This window comes from Chelonia mydas, chromosome 7 (assembly GCF_015237465.2).
Source record: "Chelonia mydas isolate rCheMyd1 chromosome 7, rCheMyd1.pri.v2, whole genome shotgun sequence".
NCBI classification, from domain to species: Eukaryota; Metazoa; Chordata; order Testudines; family Cheloniidae; genus Chelonia; species Chelonia mydas.
The window spans coordinates 160,931-176,250 of record NC_057853.1 but is presented as its reverse complement, the minus strand read 5'-3'; the positions used below and the strand labels follow the sequence as shown (position 1 = coordinate 176,250).

Here is a 15,320-nt window from a genome sequence, read left to right as displayed (position 1 = left end):
CATATACATATTTGTCACACATGAACTCATACACACAAAACTATGTTAAAAATAATCATTTAGGTTGCAAAGTCAAACACTAAAAAGCTACGCAATGTCAAAATGAAGGTTGCTCATGCTGCACACTATTCAAATTCTTCTCTGAAGACCGAATTATTAATAGTCACATATGCTTTGCTATGGTGCTCATCGCTACACTGTTTGAGTGCTACACAGACATCAGTGGTTTTATTTTCACAACACCCTTGTGAGATGAGCAGTTATCCCCATTTTACAGATGGAAAACTGAGGCACAAAGTTTAAGGACCAATTTGAAAGACGTAGGACCTGACTTTTCAGAACACAGCACTTTATATGTCCAAAGCACAGCTCCCACTGACCTCTGTTGCAACTATGAGCGCTGAGCACATGTGCAAAATCAGATCAGGGCCTCAAGTTAGGTGCCCAGAAAAATGAGAAAGACACAGTTAGTGACTCCCTGTGAAAAGTTTAAGTGATTTGCCCAGCATCACACAGGAACTCTGTGGCAAAGGCAGGGACAGAATCCAATTCTCCAAGATACCACTCAACTGCTTTAAATGTGAGGCTGTCCTTTCTCTTTCAGCAATCCCTGCCTCTTCACTACATATCTTCCAACCTCTGAAACAAATGAAGCAGGAATCCTACAGACAACAGTCTCCTTCACTACATAATCCTGATTCATTCCCAGCACAGTTTGACCTCCAGCCTGTGTACTGAATGAAGTAGAGGTCTTGTGGAAAAGACTGCATGTAATCATGTAATTAAAGTCTGCAATCATAATGCATATGCACAAGTAGAACAAATTAAGGTTGCACAGGCATTTCCTAACTTTCGAGTGTTTGACCATGCAACCTTAACAACAATATTTTAACACCGTTTTTGTGTACAATTTCCTAGCGGGGGAAGAGGGTTGTACAAAAGTAAACAAAAAACAAAAATGCCATTATGTGGCTTCATACTGACACCACATACATGGGTCATCCAGCATGGTTGGACCCTTTCGCTCTACAAACAGACCTCTGCCCCTTGAGCAGACAGAGTAACTGACAGCAGTAACAGGCTGTCATCCTCTATAGAGTATGTCAGGGGCAGGCAAACTTTTTGGCTTGAGGGCCACATCAGGTTTCAAAAATTGTATGGGGGTGGGGGTTGGCGTGGCCCAGCCCCCACCCCCATCCGACCCCTCCCCCTGCATCTCAACCCCAAACAGCCCCCCCCAGGACTCCTCCCCCATCCAATCCCCCCATTCCCTGTCCCCTGACGGTCCCCCCAGGACTCCTGCCCCCCCCCACCGTCCCATCCAACCCCTCCTCTCATTCTTGACTGCCCCTCCCCGGACCTCTGCCCACATTCAACCCCCCTGTTCCCTGCCCTCTGACCGCCACACCCCCTATCCACACCCCCGCCCCCTGACCACCACCCCAAACTCCCCTGCCCTCTAACGAACCCTCCTTGCTCCCTTACCACGCTGCCTGGAGCGCCGGTGGCTGGTGGCGCTACAGCCACGCCGCCCAGAGCACCAGGACAGGCAGCCGTGCTGCCCGGCTGGAGCCAGCCATGCCACCACGCAGCACAGAGCACCGGGTCAGGCTGCGGCTCTGCAGCTGCACTGCTGTCCAGAGCATTGCGCCAGCAGCACAGTGAGCTGAGGCTGTGGGGGAGCAGGAACAGCAGGGGAGGGGCCGGGGCTGAGCCTCCAGGGCCAGGAGCTCAGGGGCCAGGTAGGAGGGTCCCGTGGGCTGGATGTGGCCCATGGGCCGTAGTTTGCCCACCTCTGGTCTAGGTGGACCAACATTAGAAGGGAATGGGAATCTGTCAGAGGGTTTCACAGAGATCTGCTAACAGCAGAGAACCTGAAAAACTCCAGAATCTTGGTTACATTCCAGGCTCTGAAGGAAGTGTGTTCTAATGGGCACAGACTCTTCCGCACATCCCCCCAAGTTTGACCTCTTTGCCCCAACCTCTCATCTGTCCCAGCCCTGTGTCTTGCCCAAAACCTGGCTCCTTTCCCAATCCCATTCTCATCACCTAGCCAATACAACTCTCCACTCCTCAGGCTTCTCATCCCAAGCCCAGCCTCCTTGCCCAGCAAGTTCTAGTCTCACCCCTCTCCACTCCCTGTCCAAGTCCCAGTCTCTGCCCTCTTTCTTCCAGTCCCAGTTTTATTGTCCAGCTAGTCCCAGTTTCCTCCTAGCTCCTCATTGATCTCAGTCTCCTCTGGCTCCCAGTCTCAGTCTCCTTGCCCAGTGATCCCCAGTCCCTCCTGCCAGCCTACAGTTCCAGTCTTCCTTCCCTCTCCGCTTCTTTGTCACAATCTACCCCTCCCCACAGATCTGGTTCTTGTCTCCTCTGGATTCAAATTATTACTCCTGTGGGCATTCTGCACACAATTTTTTAAAATTCTGCAACTTTTATTGGTCAAATAAATGTGGAGTCTCCAGCATGGCACTGGGGAGCACAGGCTGTACAGAGGTGGGAAATCACTATGCAGCTCCCCTTGGGACACCAACTCAGCGATGAGGCTGTACCCAACCCTGACACAGCGCAAGGACCAGGACTGCCCCAGAAACACCCCAGGGCCCTGCCCCTCCATGCCAGGTGATCAGGTGTGGGCAGGCAGGTTCAGCAAGGCAGGATTCAAGTGTGGAGGGGCTTAGTGTGGGGGATATAGGTGTGCGTCAAAAGGGTTCTGTGTGGGACAATCTGGGTGCGGGAGGCTCAGTGGGGGATCCGGGTGCAAGGGGGATCTGGATGCACAGAGGCTTGTTGGAGGGTTCTGGCTGCAAAGGTAATGGGACTCTGAAGGGGGGTACAGGTGAAGGTGGTTGGGGCTCAGCGGGGAGCGTCTGCATGTGGGGAGTATAGAGCTCAGAAGGGGGGGTCGGGGCTCAGTGTTGTGGGGATCCATGCGCAGATGGTTGGGGCTCAGTAGAATGAAGTGCGAGGGGGGCGGGGGGAGCGGAACGGGAGTTAGGCTTGGTCGGAGGGTCTGGATGCACGGGGGTCGGGGGGGGATGGGGGAGCAGCTCCCTGTACAGTGATACCTCATCCTGCAGCTGAGGAGCGATGGGTGCAGGAAGCGGGCCGGGGGGGAGTTGGCAGAGCTTCCTACAGCCGGGGGAGAAATCTGGGGATGGGTCTGACACAGCCCCAGATGCCATGCAGGGAAGAGGAAGTCTCATCTTCCCCAGCACAGCCAGGACTAGCAGCTGAGCCCAGCGCAGGATAGGAGCCACCAGCCAGGTCTTCCCTAGCCCCACTCCCCACCCCATGGTGATTTACCTTTCTGCTGGCTGCCCTGGGCACCCAAAACATACTGCTGGAAAGGGTCGTATGACCGCTCTTGTGGCTTCCCTTTGCTTCCCCATCAAAACACCATTTTCTTGCGGAGAAGCAAAGAAATCTGCAGGTGACATAATTTCTGCACATGCACAGTGGCACAAAATTACCCCAGGAGTAACTAATTATACAGCTTCCTCTTCCACACTTCCTGGGCCCAATGGGGGAGGGGGTCATTGAGAGCACAAGAGTGAGGCTCCCTGACCTCAGTGCTAGTGCCTGGTCCTGATCCAACCACAGCAGCCTAGAACTGTAACTGCAGGGAAGGTCCTGCTCAGAACCAGGCGGGAGCATGCATGGTACTTATGGAATCTTTGCAGAATTACCTGCAAACAGCAAGTTGTTGTCAGTAGCTACCGATGTGGTGCTCTGCTCTTGTTCGATGATAACAGTTGGCTGCGTGCGTGTTCCCTGTGTGCTGCCCCAGTTCTACACAGACAGCCGACACAGCAGACCCTGAGAGAACCCCCAAAGACCACAGACTCTAGTAAGGTACGAAGGCACCTGGCCAGGTTTATTGTCAAAAGAAGCACAGTAATAGTTTCCTATAGACTCTAATGGACATACTAAGAATGTGTGTCCCCTGGCAATGGACGCAGCTCAATCAGTGGCGGGACACTCCACTGCCCCCTAAATTGGATGACGATGTGCCCTTCCAGGCCTATTCTTATACAGGTGCAGAACAGATTACTCATCCCTCCTGATGTATTGAGGTGCAGCCCATTTACTCATTGGGGTGCTGCTTCTCCCCTGTTACATGATGGTTCAAAAAAAATCTATCCATCATGTTGTCCTTTTGACCCTGTCTTTAAGATGCACCTGCCTGTTCCTTGTTATCTCTGGGGAGTGTTCTGATGCCATCTTGGCACAAGTTCCTCTTATTAGCACTTACATGTGGATGCACCTGCTTCTAGCCCTCTTCTTGCCAACTTCTGTGAGTGGGGCCAGCCTCTGGCTCACAGCCCAGCCTTTGCTTAGCAATGCCTGGAAGTACTTTGGTTCAGGCTTCAGGCCTCAGACTGGGCCTCTGATACAAGAGTTTATGTTTCAAGGCCTCATCTTACTACACAAGTCACTGAGCATGTGCAAACTGTGATTTTTTCAAAGGCTTATAACTTGGGCAAAGTCGGGCAGATTTCCTCACAAATGCAACCTCCCCACTACCACCAAATTTCTATTTCATGCTTTACAGAATAGGGGGGCGAAAAAGTGGTCAGATTTTTAACATGGAAAAAACACCATATTTTCCTCTAGTCACCTTCTTGAAAACAACTAAATTGTTTTAATTCAACCTGAGGCAGACACCTGGCATGGAAGATTTTAGCCCAGTTAAAATTTGGCATAGTTATAAGCAACTAGGTCTTACAGAGAAGTGTCAGGCAACCTTAAGAAAAGGTGATGTTAACAGACCAGCCTATAAAAAACTAAACTATGTTAAGAGAATGTCATTGAAGTTGCAGAGTCAAGCACTCAAAAATTAGGAAATGTGAAATCATAATGCACACACACAAAGGGGCCAAATTAAAATAGCAGCATATGGGGGTGTGTGTGAGGGAGGGAGCTGCAGGGATCAGGCTGGGATATATGGGCAACATATGGGTAAGGTTTTGAGCTGTGAGGACTGAGGGGGAAAAGACTGAATCTTCTAAATGCTGCAGAGGAAGAAACAGTGAGTTTTGGACCCAGCCCGGTTATAAGTGGAGAGGGAGGGGCTGGAAAGGAGAAAAGTATGCCGGGGGGGGGGGGGGGGGGAAGAAGACCGACCATCCTCCAACCTTCTCTGCACAGCTGCAGAAGTACCACTCCTCTCCACCCACCCCCCATAGCACTGCCACAGTGAAACCCAAGCAACCACCTCCAAACATGACTGTGATGGAAGGAGGAAGATGACAAATGGGACCTCAATAAGAAATACTCATACCCTCTCAGGTTGGGGGAGAAGGCAGAATCTCTACGTGGTTCTACTCCTTCCTCTCCAGAGGAGAAAGGGGATGATGCTGCCAGAAAGAGAGGGAGTGAGCCTGCCATTTTCTCCTGAGCCCTCTAGATTCAGATAAGCACCTAACCACCAAACTCTGAGATGCTCACATTCAAATAATTAAAATAATCTAAAATTAATGAGATGTACGCAGAACACCCAAGTAGCTGGGTTCCACTTGTCCCAGACCTCAGCTTAGAGACATGCCCCTACTGCAAGACATTTACAAGTTTTATTATCTAGCAATAGGGACAGTTCTGCAGTGGATCAAGCTGCCAAGGGATGTTATGGAATCCTCTGAAATGGAAAAATTTGGGATCAAGAAATGACACCCATTTGCAAAGATGGTTTAGGAGTAAAATTGATCCTGCACACTACAGATAACAGACTAGATGACACCAGAAATCGCTTCCTATACAGACGCTTGTGCAATACAACATATGTTTGTCATTCACCCTGGCCATTCTGCTTGTATGCTGTACCCCTTCTCCTCCCTCATCACACACTACATGGGATCAGATTTTCAAAAGAGCTCAGGGCCAGATTTTTTAGATAATTTCAGCTTCTATTCAGGCACCTAAATAAGGATTAGATTTTCACAAGTCCTCAGCACTCAACATGCTCCCAGTGTGCTGAGCCCTTTTAAAAATGTGGCCTTATTTAGGTTTTAACCTTTTAAATTGCAAGCTGTTTGGATTAGGAACCATGTCTTGCTATACATCTCAGCTCAATTCAGATGCAACTGTAATTTAATAATGAGATAGACACTGCCAGATGAATAAACCCTTTTGAACTGACACACAGCATTTGACGCAAACAAGATTTTATTCCATTTTTGTTTTCCATTGTTCAGGGTATGAGTAATAAGAATGCATTTGAACTTGCATTGTATGAGATGGTCCATCTTCTAAGTAGCAACTCTTGTTAGAGAAAGAGTTTTTTGTTTTTTTTTTAAAGTTCTGAGCTGTTATAAAACGAACATCTTGCAGTGGAAAAAAGAGTGCCCCACAATTCTTCTCTGCTCAGAGTACTTGCCTCCACACTGTCTTCCCGAGCTGTGGGAGTATTTTTGCAATATATACCAGAACCAGGACTCGACTTCCCCTCCATCCTCTAATCAAAACAAAGATTTTCACTTTCCCTTCCACTAGCATGCTAACACCCAAGGTTTGAAATACACCCATCACTGGTGTTATCTACTTTCTTTCTTGACCTTTATAAAAATCATATGGTATTTGAAAGTTCTTACAGCTCCAAGATCTATATAAACTACCCTGCTCATCTTCTGGATGGGCAACCTCTCCACATGGCACAAGCCAATCCCTGGGGGTTTTCCAGAGATGTGGGGCCCAGTTCTTATTTACACTAAGGCCTCTTTACACTGCTTGAGTAATTACATTTACACAGCAAGAGCAGTGTATGGCGGCCCTAGGGTAAATGAGAATCAGGCTCTCCATTATTCTTTAAAAATGATTTACAAAGACAATCTAGATTATAATTCTGTGCTGAATACTCCAAATAAACCACCAGAGAAACAATATTCAGCAGATACTTAGTGAAACCTCAAACCTACCTGGTTTAGGTCACCCATATCCAGATATGTTGCAGCTCTCAGGCTCCTGTTCCAAGTGGTGCGCAAGCATGTACTTTTCTGGGGATGTCATGCCACAGCAGCCACAGAATCTCACTGGAACCAGCCAATGAGTTCAGGAAAGTCTGCACTTTCTGCACAAGTGAGCAGTTTTAAGGACTTTTAAATATTTCATAAGATAAAATGTTTTAAAAGCTTTTCAAAACTGAAGTTTTCCAGGCCTCTTGAACATGGGCAACTAGACCAATCTCCCTTCTCCAAGAGTGGCCAATATCAGAAATCTCAAAAATTGCATAAAGTACTAGAATATGTAAACCTACATTACGGCGGAAATTCCTTCCTGAGAACACCTGCCAATGTGTTAACATCTTGAATCATGTGGATCAGAAATCTGTAATTTTTATTCTAATTAGTGTTGCTGCTCTTATTCATATAAATAATGTAACCCTTTTCTGAACCAAACTATTTGCCTCTATGCTCTGGAGCACAAAATTCCAGAGATTAACTATATGAGAAGTACAAAAAGTATGAAATCTTAAATTTGGTGCTTTCAAGTTCCCCCTTGCTCTTGTATTACTGGAAAGAATAAAACAAGACCCCAACAAGCCTTTAGATTTCAAACAAATAAACCAACCTACCTTATGTCCTTCTCTTCTTCCTTCTAAACTAAACAATGGTGATTTTAATCCCATTTCATATGGGCCAATCCACTCTGCTGCCTGTAATCATTTTTACTGCCCTGCTCTAGACCTTCTCTAGTTCTTCTGTCTCTTTTTTATGACCGCTTAACCAAAGATGTGAAAGCAGTATTCACAGGACAGCTGTAACACTGATTTATTATATCCAAAGCCATTTTCCCTCCCTCTCTCCTCTCATTTAACAAATAAAAAAACCAACCAACCAACCCACCCACTTCTCTGAACCATCACTGGGCAGTCAGACACCTTCACTGATTGCTAGGTCTTTTCCTGAGACAGTAGGGCATTGGTTCCCAGACTGTGGGTCGTGATGTCAAATGGGGATGCGCCACTGGCAGATGGAGTTGTGTCAATCCGTAGTATGTGGAGGATGCCACTTAGCTCCGTACAGCGTAACCTCACATTTATGGTGCATACGAGATCATGATGAATGGAGGATACCATTCTGATCTACAAAATGGCATCCTCCACAAAGCCCACCCAATAAATATGAGGTCATGCTGTGCGGAGGTGTCCTCCATGCAGCGTGACCTCACGTGTACAGTGCTCTTCAAAATGGCATCCTTCATGCTGTCTGGGGTCCAGGGAGGTGAGGAGATTAGTAGATAGCCCAATCAGTCCTTCTCATCTAACTTCTCTGATAGGAGATGAGGCGATGAGAGTTTGGGGGCGGTTCCTGCAGAGTGCAAGGACCTTATGAGGAGCAGCGCAGTAGTTTTGGATTTACTTTTATTCAGCGGGAAAACAGATTGGCGCTACTGGAAATTTTTAACAAATGAAGTTTAAGTGCACAGGACCTCTCTCTTCTCCCCCAACCATCACAGGGAAATGGAGTGAGGGGAGTGACAGCCTTTCTCCCAGGAGGCACCGGCAGAAGATCTACTACTGGAGTGTCAGAATATAGTGGACAGTTGCTTGGATATGCGTGATAACTCAGGGTATGTAAATGAGATGTTTTAACCATAGTAATTAGTGCTCCCAAGTACAGAGCTGAAAGCAATGCTAAGTTATAGGTTCAGGAAAGAATTTTCCCTAATCACATGCTGTCAGGAAACCAGGGCATTTTCCTCTTCCATTGGAGCACTGACTACAGATCATTTGGTAGGATCAGATGGGTGTCTCCTACAGTTAACATTTCCTGCAGTACCAGGGGGATTCTGAATACTGACAGGCTTCTGTCCTCTGTATGTATTCCTTTATTCCTATGCTGCATATGATTATAGATCCAGAAAAGCTAACCTTATGTAGCTAAATAATCTGTTACTTATTTATTCTCTATTTAAAACACAATCTTTGTCATTCTGGTTTAGTGTCCAACCCACGCTCTCTCGGTTTTATTTGCACTGCTCAATGGTATAATGTAAAGCTGAGCAAAGCCAGACCCCCAATCTTGGTGATTATATTAGAATTTATTTTTTGGATATGTCATCCCAAATACATTTTCCTACCACTTGATCTTTTATCATCCAACAGTTTACTCAGTGTTACTGCTGAGATGGAACAAGACATACTGTAGTCCTGAAAGAGATGGGCTTATAGACTGCTGCCCTCATTGTGGTCTCTGAATTTTTTTTAGTGGTACTCTCACCATAGTAGCTAGGTGTACAGTAAATAGCCTTGTGCCAGCCTCCTGATATAAGGCTCCTTCACGCACATTCTTCATGTCCAATACAACACCCCTTTCTGTTTGATCATCCCACCATAAATTTCATTTAGTGAGCACCCTGTGTCAGTGATTTCCCTAAAAGAAGGGAAGTCTAATAGGTGACAGTCAGGGGTCTGATAGCCGCACTACTCACAGGAAAGTCAAGGGATAGAAGTAAGATCCAATTCATGGCCCTTGCAAAGCCATTCAGTTGGTGCTCTCAGCTGTAATAGCCACAATTTGGTATCCAGACTTCTCTCACTCACCTACCTCAAATTGTTCTGCTCTGCTAACTGGGAGGGAGCTGCTCCCATAGGGTGGGGAGGTGGACGTTTCCTGCTGAACAGGAAATCAAAAACGTGCTCTGGCCTCAGGGAGACAGTTTCCCAGGGGGCTCAAGATATTAACACCACAGAGCTCAGCAAGCACAAAGCAGCTCACACCACACAAGGCAATGGAGTACAAGCAGCAAACATCACACTAGCATCTCTACCTGTTCCAGGAGGAGTGAGGCTCCCTGAGGCGGCATATTTGGCAGCACTATCTGGCCCTGTCTTGGCATAAATCACAACAGGGAAAATAGGAGTTTGTCTGATATTTGCTGGCCTGCGTCCTGCGAAAGCTCCATTTTTTTGTAGGTTAAAACCATCCACCTGTGCGACAGTTTTTAACTTTAAAAGTCACTTGTTACGTTCCAACACTTCAAGAAACAAGCTTCAGAATCTGAGGTGCATAGAGACTTCTGGCACTAAGCAAGACACAGAGTAGGTCTGGGTACTGCTTTCGTTTATAAATCATATACCAAATCCTAGGAAGGGAGGAAATGGTTTCTGGGAAAAAGAGGCAGTACAGAGATGGGAAGATGAAAAAGGGGAAAGAGCACTGATCAAACTAAAGTGTTAGTGAATGTTTCTATTTATGAAGGGTACCCACACACACAAATGTTCTTGGGAAACCCACTAGCCCAGCTAAACAGAAACTCAGCTGCAACCATTAGGTCTGATATGTTTGGCATGAAACAGACACTACAAAGGAGCTGACATACCTGATGGTCATTCCACTGATCAGACTGACTAAAATAATCAGAAACATGAATGGAAAAGGAGAGCCCATCCCCTAGAACCCAAGTTGTAGCATTAGCCTATAGAATGGCATAGTATAGAATCCCGATGCTTTCCACTTACCATTTGGACTCTGGGCGGCCTTGAGACATCTTCTTTTCTGTTACTGATCAATGTACCTCAAGCTGGAAAAAACAGACAACATAAAATTTGAAGTCTATTTATTTTCTTCAGTAAATGAAACTTCCTCTGCCCTTGGGCCCTGCTATGGGCTTTTCCCCCTAGAGAAGACAAGGTTGGGCCAGCTGCACAAAGTCCAGGGAAACAATGGAATCTATTTCTTGCCAGGGCAAGATTTTGGCTAGCAGTTCAATTGACCTTTCCAACCACAGGTACAGAAGACATCCCCAACTGGGTCCTCAGGAGTAACATAATAACAGTACACCCTAACTTTCTTCTAATGAACAGGGATAAAATGTTTTGTTCTCATTAGGAAAAGTATACACACATTCCTGATTAGTGAGTAATGTCTCTGCCTCTGGGAGATTAGCTCAGAGTTGTGCAGCCTGGAATTCATTCAGTTCAATCTATTCTAGTTGTTCCCTTGAACAGCTATTCCCCAAAGATTACAGGTCAGGCCCACAGTCTCTCGCACAACACTTACCCCCATGGTTATGAAGGGGCTCAAGGAGAAAGCACCATAAGGTGAGGATACTGACAAACACTAATATTCTAAACTGGAACATGCACAATTGGGTCCCATCCTCTTCTATTAAGTTACATGCTCCACACACTATACAAAAGCAAGCATATGAAGCGTGAACACAAAATGCTAGTCAGAAGGGGGCTAAACTACAAACAAATGGGGAGGGTAAAAAGGCAAGATAGGAGAACTCTGCAAAAAAAACCGAGATGTTTAGAACAAAATTAATCAAGGACCCAAAGGACATTAAGAAAAGAAATTCTTTTATACCCCAATGCTAGGAGACTGGGTTGCAAACAAGAATTGAAATTGCTCCTTTAAGAGCATAAATTCTATCTAGTTGATATTACTGAAACATGGTGGGATGATTCACACAACTGAAATGTTAAAATCAATTGTTACAACCTATTTAGAAAGGATCGAGTAGGCAAAAAGGAAGGGGGAGTGGCCCTCTGTCAAAAATAACAATACCTTCTTTCTGAGCCACTGATAACTAAGAAGAAAATTATCTTGAATGCTTATGGACCAATGTCCTAACAGATTAAACACGAGATGGGGTACTTGTTGGTGTCTGTTATAGACCACCAAATCACAGTAGGGAACAGAATGACCACTTCATTATGCACCTATCTACAACATGTAGGAAAAACACCTGCATAATCATGGAGGACTTCATTCAATTTGAGTGACATGCGCTAGAGGGCTCAAGCTGCCAGTACTACAATATCCTTGGCATTGCTAAACATTATAGATGACAATTTCCAAACTCAAAAAGTGTTGCAGCCAAAACAGAGGAATTCTTTATTAGACCTTGTTCTAGCAGATAAAAAGAAACTGATCACAGAATTAAAAGTTAATGGTAACTTAGGTACAAGCAAACATGACTCGATCATGTTTCTAATGTGCAAGCAGAATAAAGTCCTGACCAGTTTTGTGTGTGTGTGTGTGTGTGTGTGTGTGTGTGTGTGTGTATACACACACACACACACACACACACATATACATACACACACACACATATATACATACACACACAGAGTGCTTTAATAGGACCAGTTTCAAAGCTGAAAACAATTTGAGCCAAATCAGTTAGGAGGAAGCATTTAATCAGCAAAAAGTGAATGATAATTGGGAATAATTTAAGAACATATTACCAGATGCCCAAAAAGCCACAATCCCACAACCGAGGAAGGAGGGCAGTGCTGCTTAAAATAACCTGGTTTTGAGGCAAAGTGAAGGCAGCTGTAAAAAAAAATAAAATATAACAAATGGAAGAAAGAAGAAGTTGACAGTAATGAACATAAATCAGAAGCTAGGAACTGTAGAAAATTGATAATGGAAGCAAAAGGACACAAGGAGAAGTCTATGGACAGCAGAATTAAGGATAATGAATTTAACTATATTGGGAGCTAAAAGAATCCTGACAATGGGGTTAGTCCATTACTAGATAGAAATAGTAGAATTATTAATAATAATGCAGAAATAGCAGAAGTGTTCAATATATATATTTCTGAAGGGGAACAGATGATATAGTCTCATCATATGGTGATGAAAACACTCTTTCTATTCTACTAGTATCTACGGGGGATGTTAAACAGAAGCTACTAGAAGTTAGACATTTTATAATCAGCAGGTCCAGATAACTTGCATCCAAGACTTTTAAAAGAGCTGGCTGAGGAGCTTGCTAGACCGTTACTGTTGATTCTCAGTAAATCTTGGAACACTGGGAAAGCTCCAGAAGACTGGAGCTAATGTACCAATGTTTAAAAAGGTTAAACAGGAGGTCCTGAGTAATTATAGGCTGGTCAGCTGATATTGATTCCCGTCAGCTGATACAGGATTTGATTAATAATGAACTAAAGGAGGGTAATGTAATTAATGCAAATCAAAATGGGTTTATGGAAAATAGATTCTGTCAAACTAATTCTATATTTTTTTTATGAGATTACAAATTTGGTTGATAAAGGTAATAGTGTTGACACAACGTATTAGACTTCTCTAAAGCGTTTGACTTGGTGCAGCATGAGAGTTTGAATCATAAACTAGAACGATATAGAATTAACATGTCAAACATTAGATGGATTAAAAATTGGCTGAGTGGTCTCAAAATGCAACTGTAAACAGGGAATTGTCATCGAGTGGGTATGTTTCCATTAGGTTCCTGCTGGGATCGGTTCTTTGCCTTACAGTATACCATTTTTATTAATGACCTGGAAGAAAACAAAATAATCACTGAAAGTTTTCAGATGACCAAAAATTGGGGAGTGATAAATAATGAAGATGACAGATTATTGATTCAGAGCGATCCGGATCACTTGGTAAACTGGGCGTAAGTAAACAACGTGGTTTTTAATTAGGCTAAACGAAAACGTATACATCTAGGAACAAAGAATGTAGGCCACACTTACTGGATGGGGGACTCTATCCTGGGATGCAGTAACTCAGAGAAAGATTTTGGGATCGTGGTGGATAGTAAGCTGAGCATGAGCTCCCACTGTGCTGCTGTGGCCAAAAGGGCTCATGCAATCCTTGGATGCATAAACCGGGGAATCTCAAATAGGTGTATGAAGGTAATTTTACCTCTATGTTTGGCATTTGTGCGACTGCTGCTTGAATACTGTGTTCAGTTCTGGTGTCCACAATTCAAGAAGGATGTTGATAAATTGGAGAGGGTTCAGAAATGAGGCACAAGAACGATTAAAGGATTAGAAAAGATGCCTTATATATAGTGATAGATTAAAGGAGATCAACCTATTTAGCTTAACAAAGAGAAGGTTGAGGGGTGACTTGATTACAGTCTAAGTCCTTATACGGGGAACAAATATGTGATAATGGGCTTTTCACTCTAGCAGAGAAAGGTATAACAAAATCCAATGGCTGGAAGTTGAAGCTAAACAAATTCAGACTGTACATAAGGTGGAAGTTTTTAATGATGAGCGTAATTAACCATTGGAACAATTTACCACGGGTTGTGGTGGATTTTCCATCATTGACCATTTTTAAATCAAGATTGGATTTTATTTATTTTTATTTTTTTTAAAGATCTCCTCTAGGAATTATTTTGGAGAAGCTCTATGGCCTATGTTATACAGGAGGTCAGACTAGATGAATACAATGGTCCTTTATGGCCTTAGAATCTATTAAATCCAACCTCTATGGGGCAGCTCCTAATACAGTGAGGTCCCACCTACATCTGCTACAGGAGGTGGCCTCTGTTCTGTGCTTCCCTCGTAGATTCCACCCTATGAAAAGCCAGACCATAACAACCCAAGAGTTCAATCTTTCTCCAGCCATAGTGGACATAGTGGACAATGCTGAATGCTTAAGAGGAAAATGAAGAGCCCTGTAATGCATGAGCAAGCTCCCTTCTAGTTTGCATCCTACCTATCCTTATTTAAGATTCCAAAACTGCCAGGGTGGATTTGATTTAAATCATGATTTAATCACTAGTCAGGAAGACTATTTAATCATGGATTTCTACATAAAAGTGCATTCTTGTTGGTTGTTATAACCTTAATACATAGTCTTCACAACTAAGAGATAGATATAGGTTTCATTTTCAGAAGGTACACACCACATGTTTTAAGTGATTTATTCTGAAAACTTTTCAGATTAGTTTTACAGCTATATCAGAAAATCAATGATTGTTCAGTTATTTCATTTGCCAAAGGTAACTGAAGCAGATATTTATGAAGTCTTTGGGAGGTGAACTATCTCCAATTCAAAAGGTTAATCATTAATATTTGGAGGATTTTCTTGACATGCTGTATTAGGAGGAGAACGTCACCAGACATTTAAATTGTTTTATTGAACTAAAACAACAACTTTATGTATTCTGGATTTTTTTCTTCAACACCAAACATAATATTTTAATAAAACAAGCATATGAATTTTTGAATTTAGCTAAACATTAAAGTTTTTTAAAATCAGGTTTTTGTTAAAATTGTTTTTACCTAAAATAGTTAAATGAAATACGTTTAAAAAAAATTAAATCAACTATGTCAGCCAGGTCAACATGAGGAACTTAAAATATTGGCTTCTGCAGCTAACTCAGTTGTCTTCACCTTCATTTTCCCATTTGTTCATAATCTGGAAAAGAAAAACAAGCTTCCCTGCTTTTTCAGGTCCCAAATGATTTCTCAATTTGGAATGAATTAGTCCAAAAGGAAGAAAATATTCTTTCTACAGAAAGAATAAGGCAGAAGTTACTGCTGTTAAAAGTGAGATCATCACTTCAACAGTCTCTGAATCCAAGTGCTTCAGTGACTTCCACCAGTTCACTGG

At 43.8% G+C, this 15,320-nt stretch overlaps 1 protein-coding gene across 6 annotated transcripts in view; it reads right to left on the bottom strand.

The window, feature by feature from the left end:
• PLXNB1 (plexin B1) overlaps positions 1-15,320 on the bottom strand; it is a 193,191-nt gene that overhangs the window by 138,722 nt on the left and 39,149 nt on the right. For 5 of the 6 annotated variants that reach the window (XR_006292568.1, XM_037903867.2, XM_037903869.2 and 2 more), the window contains exon 2: positions 10,457-10,518. The gene's annotated coding sequence lies outside the window, so the exon portion shown is untranslated. Of the gene's footprint in view, positions 1-6,911; positions 7,188-10,456; positions 10,519-15,320 lie in introns of those variants that run through there. The other variant, XM_043552453.1, reaches the window with a different exon arrangement.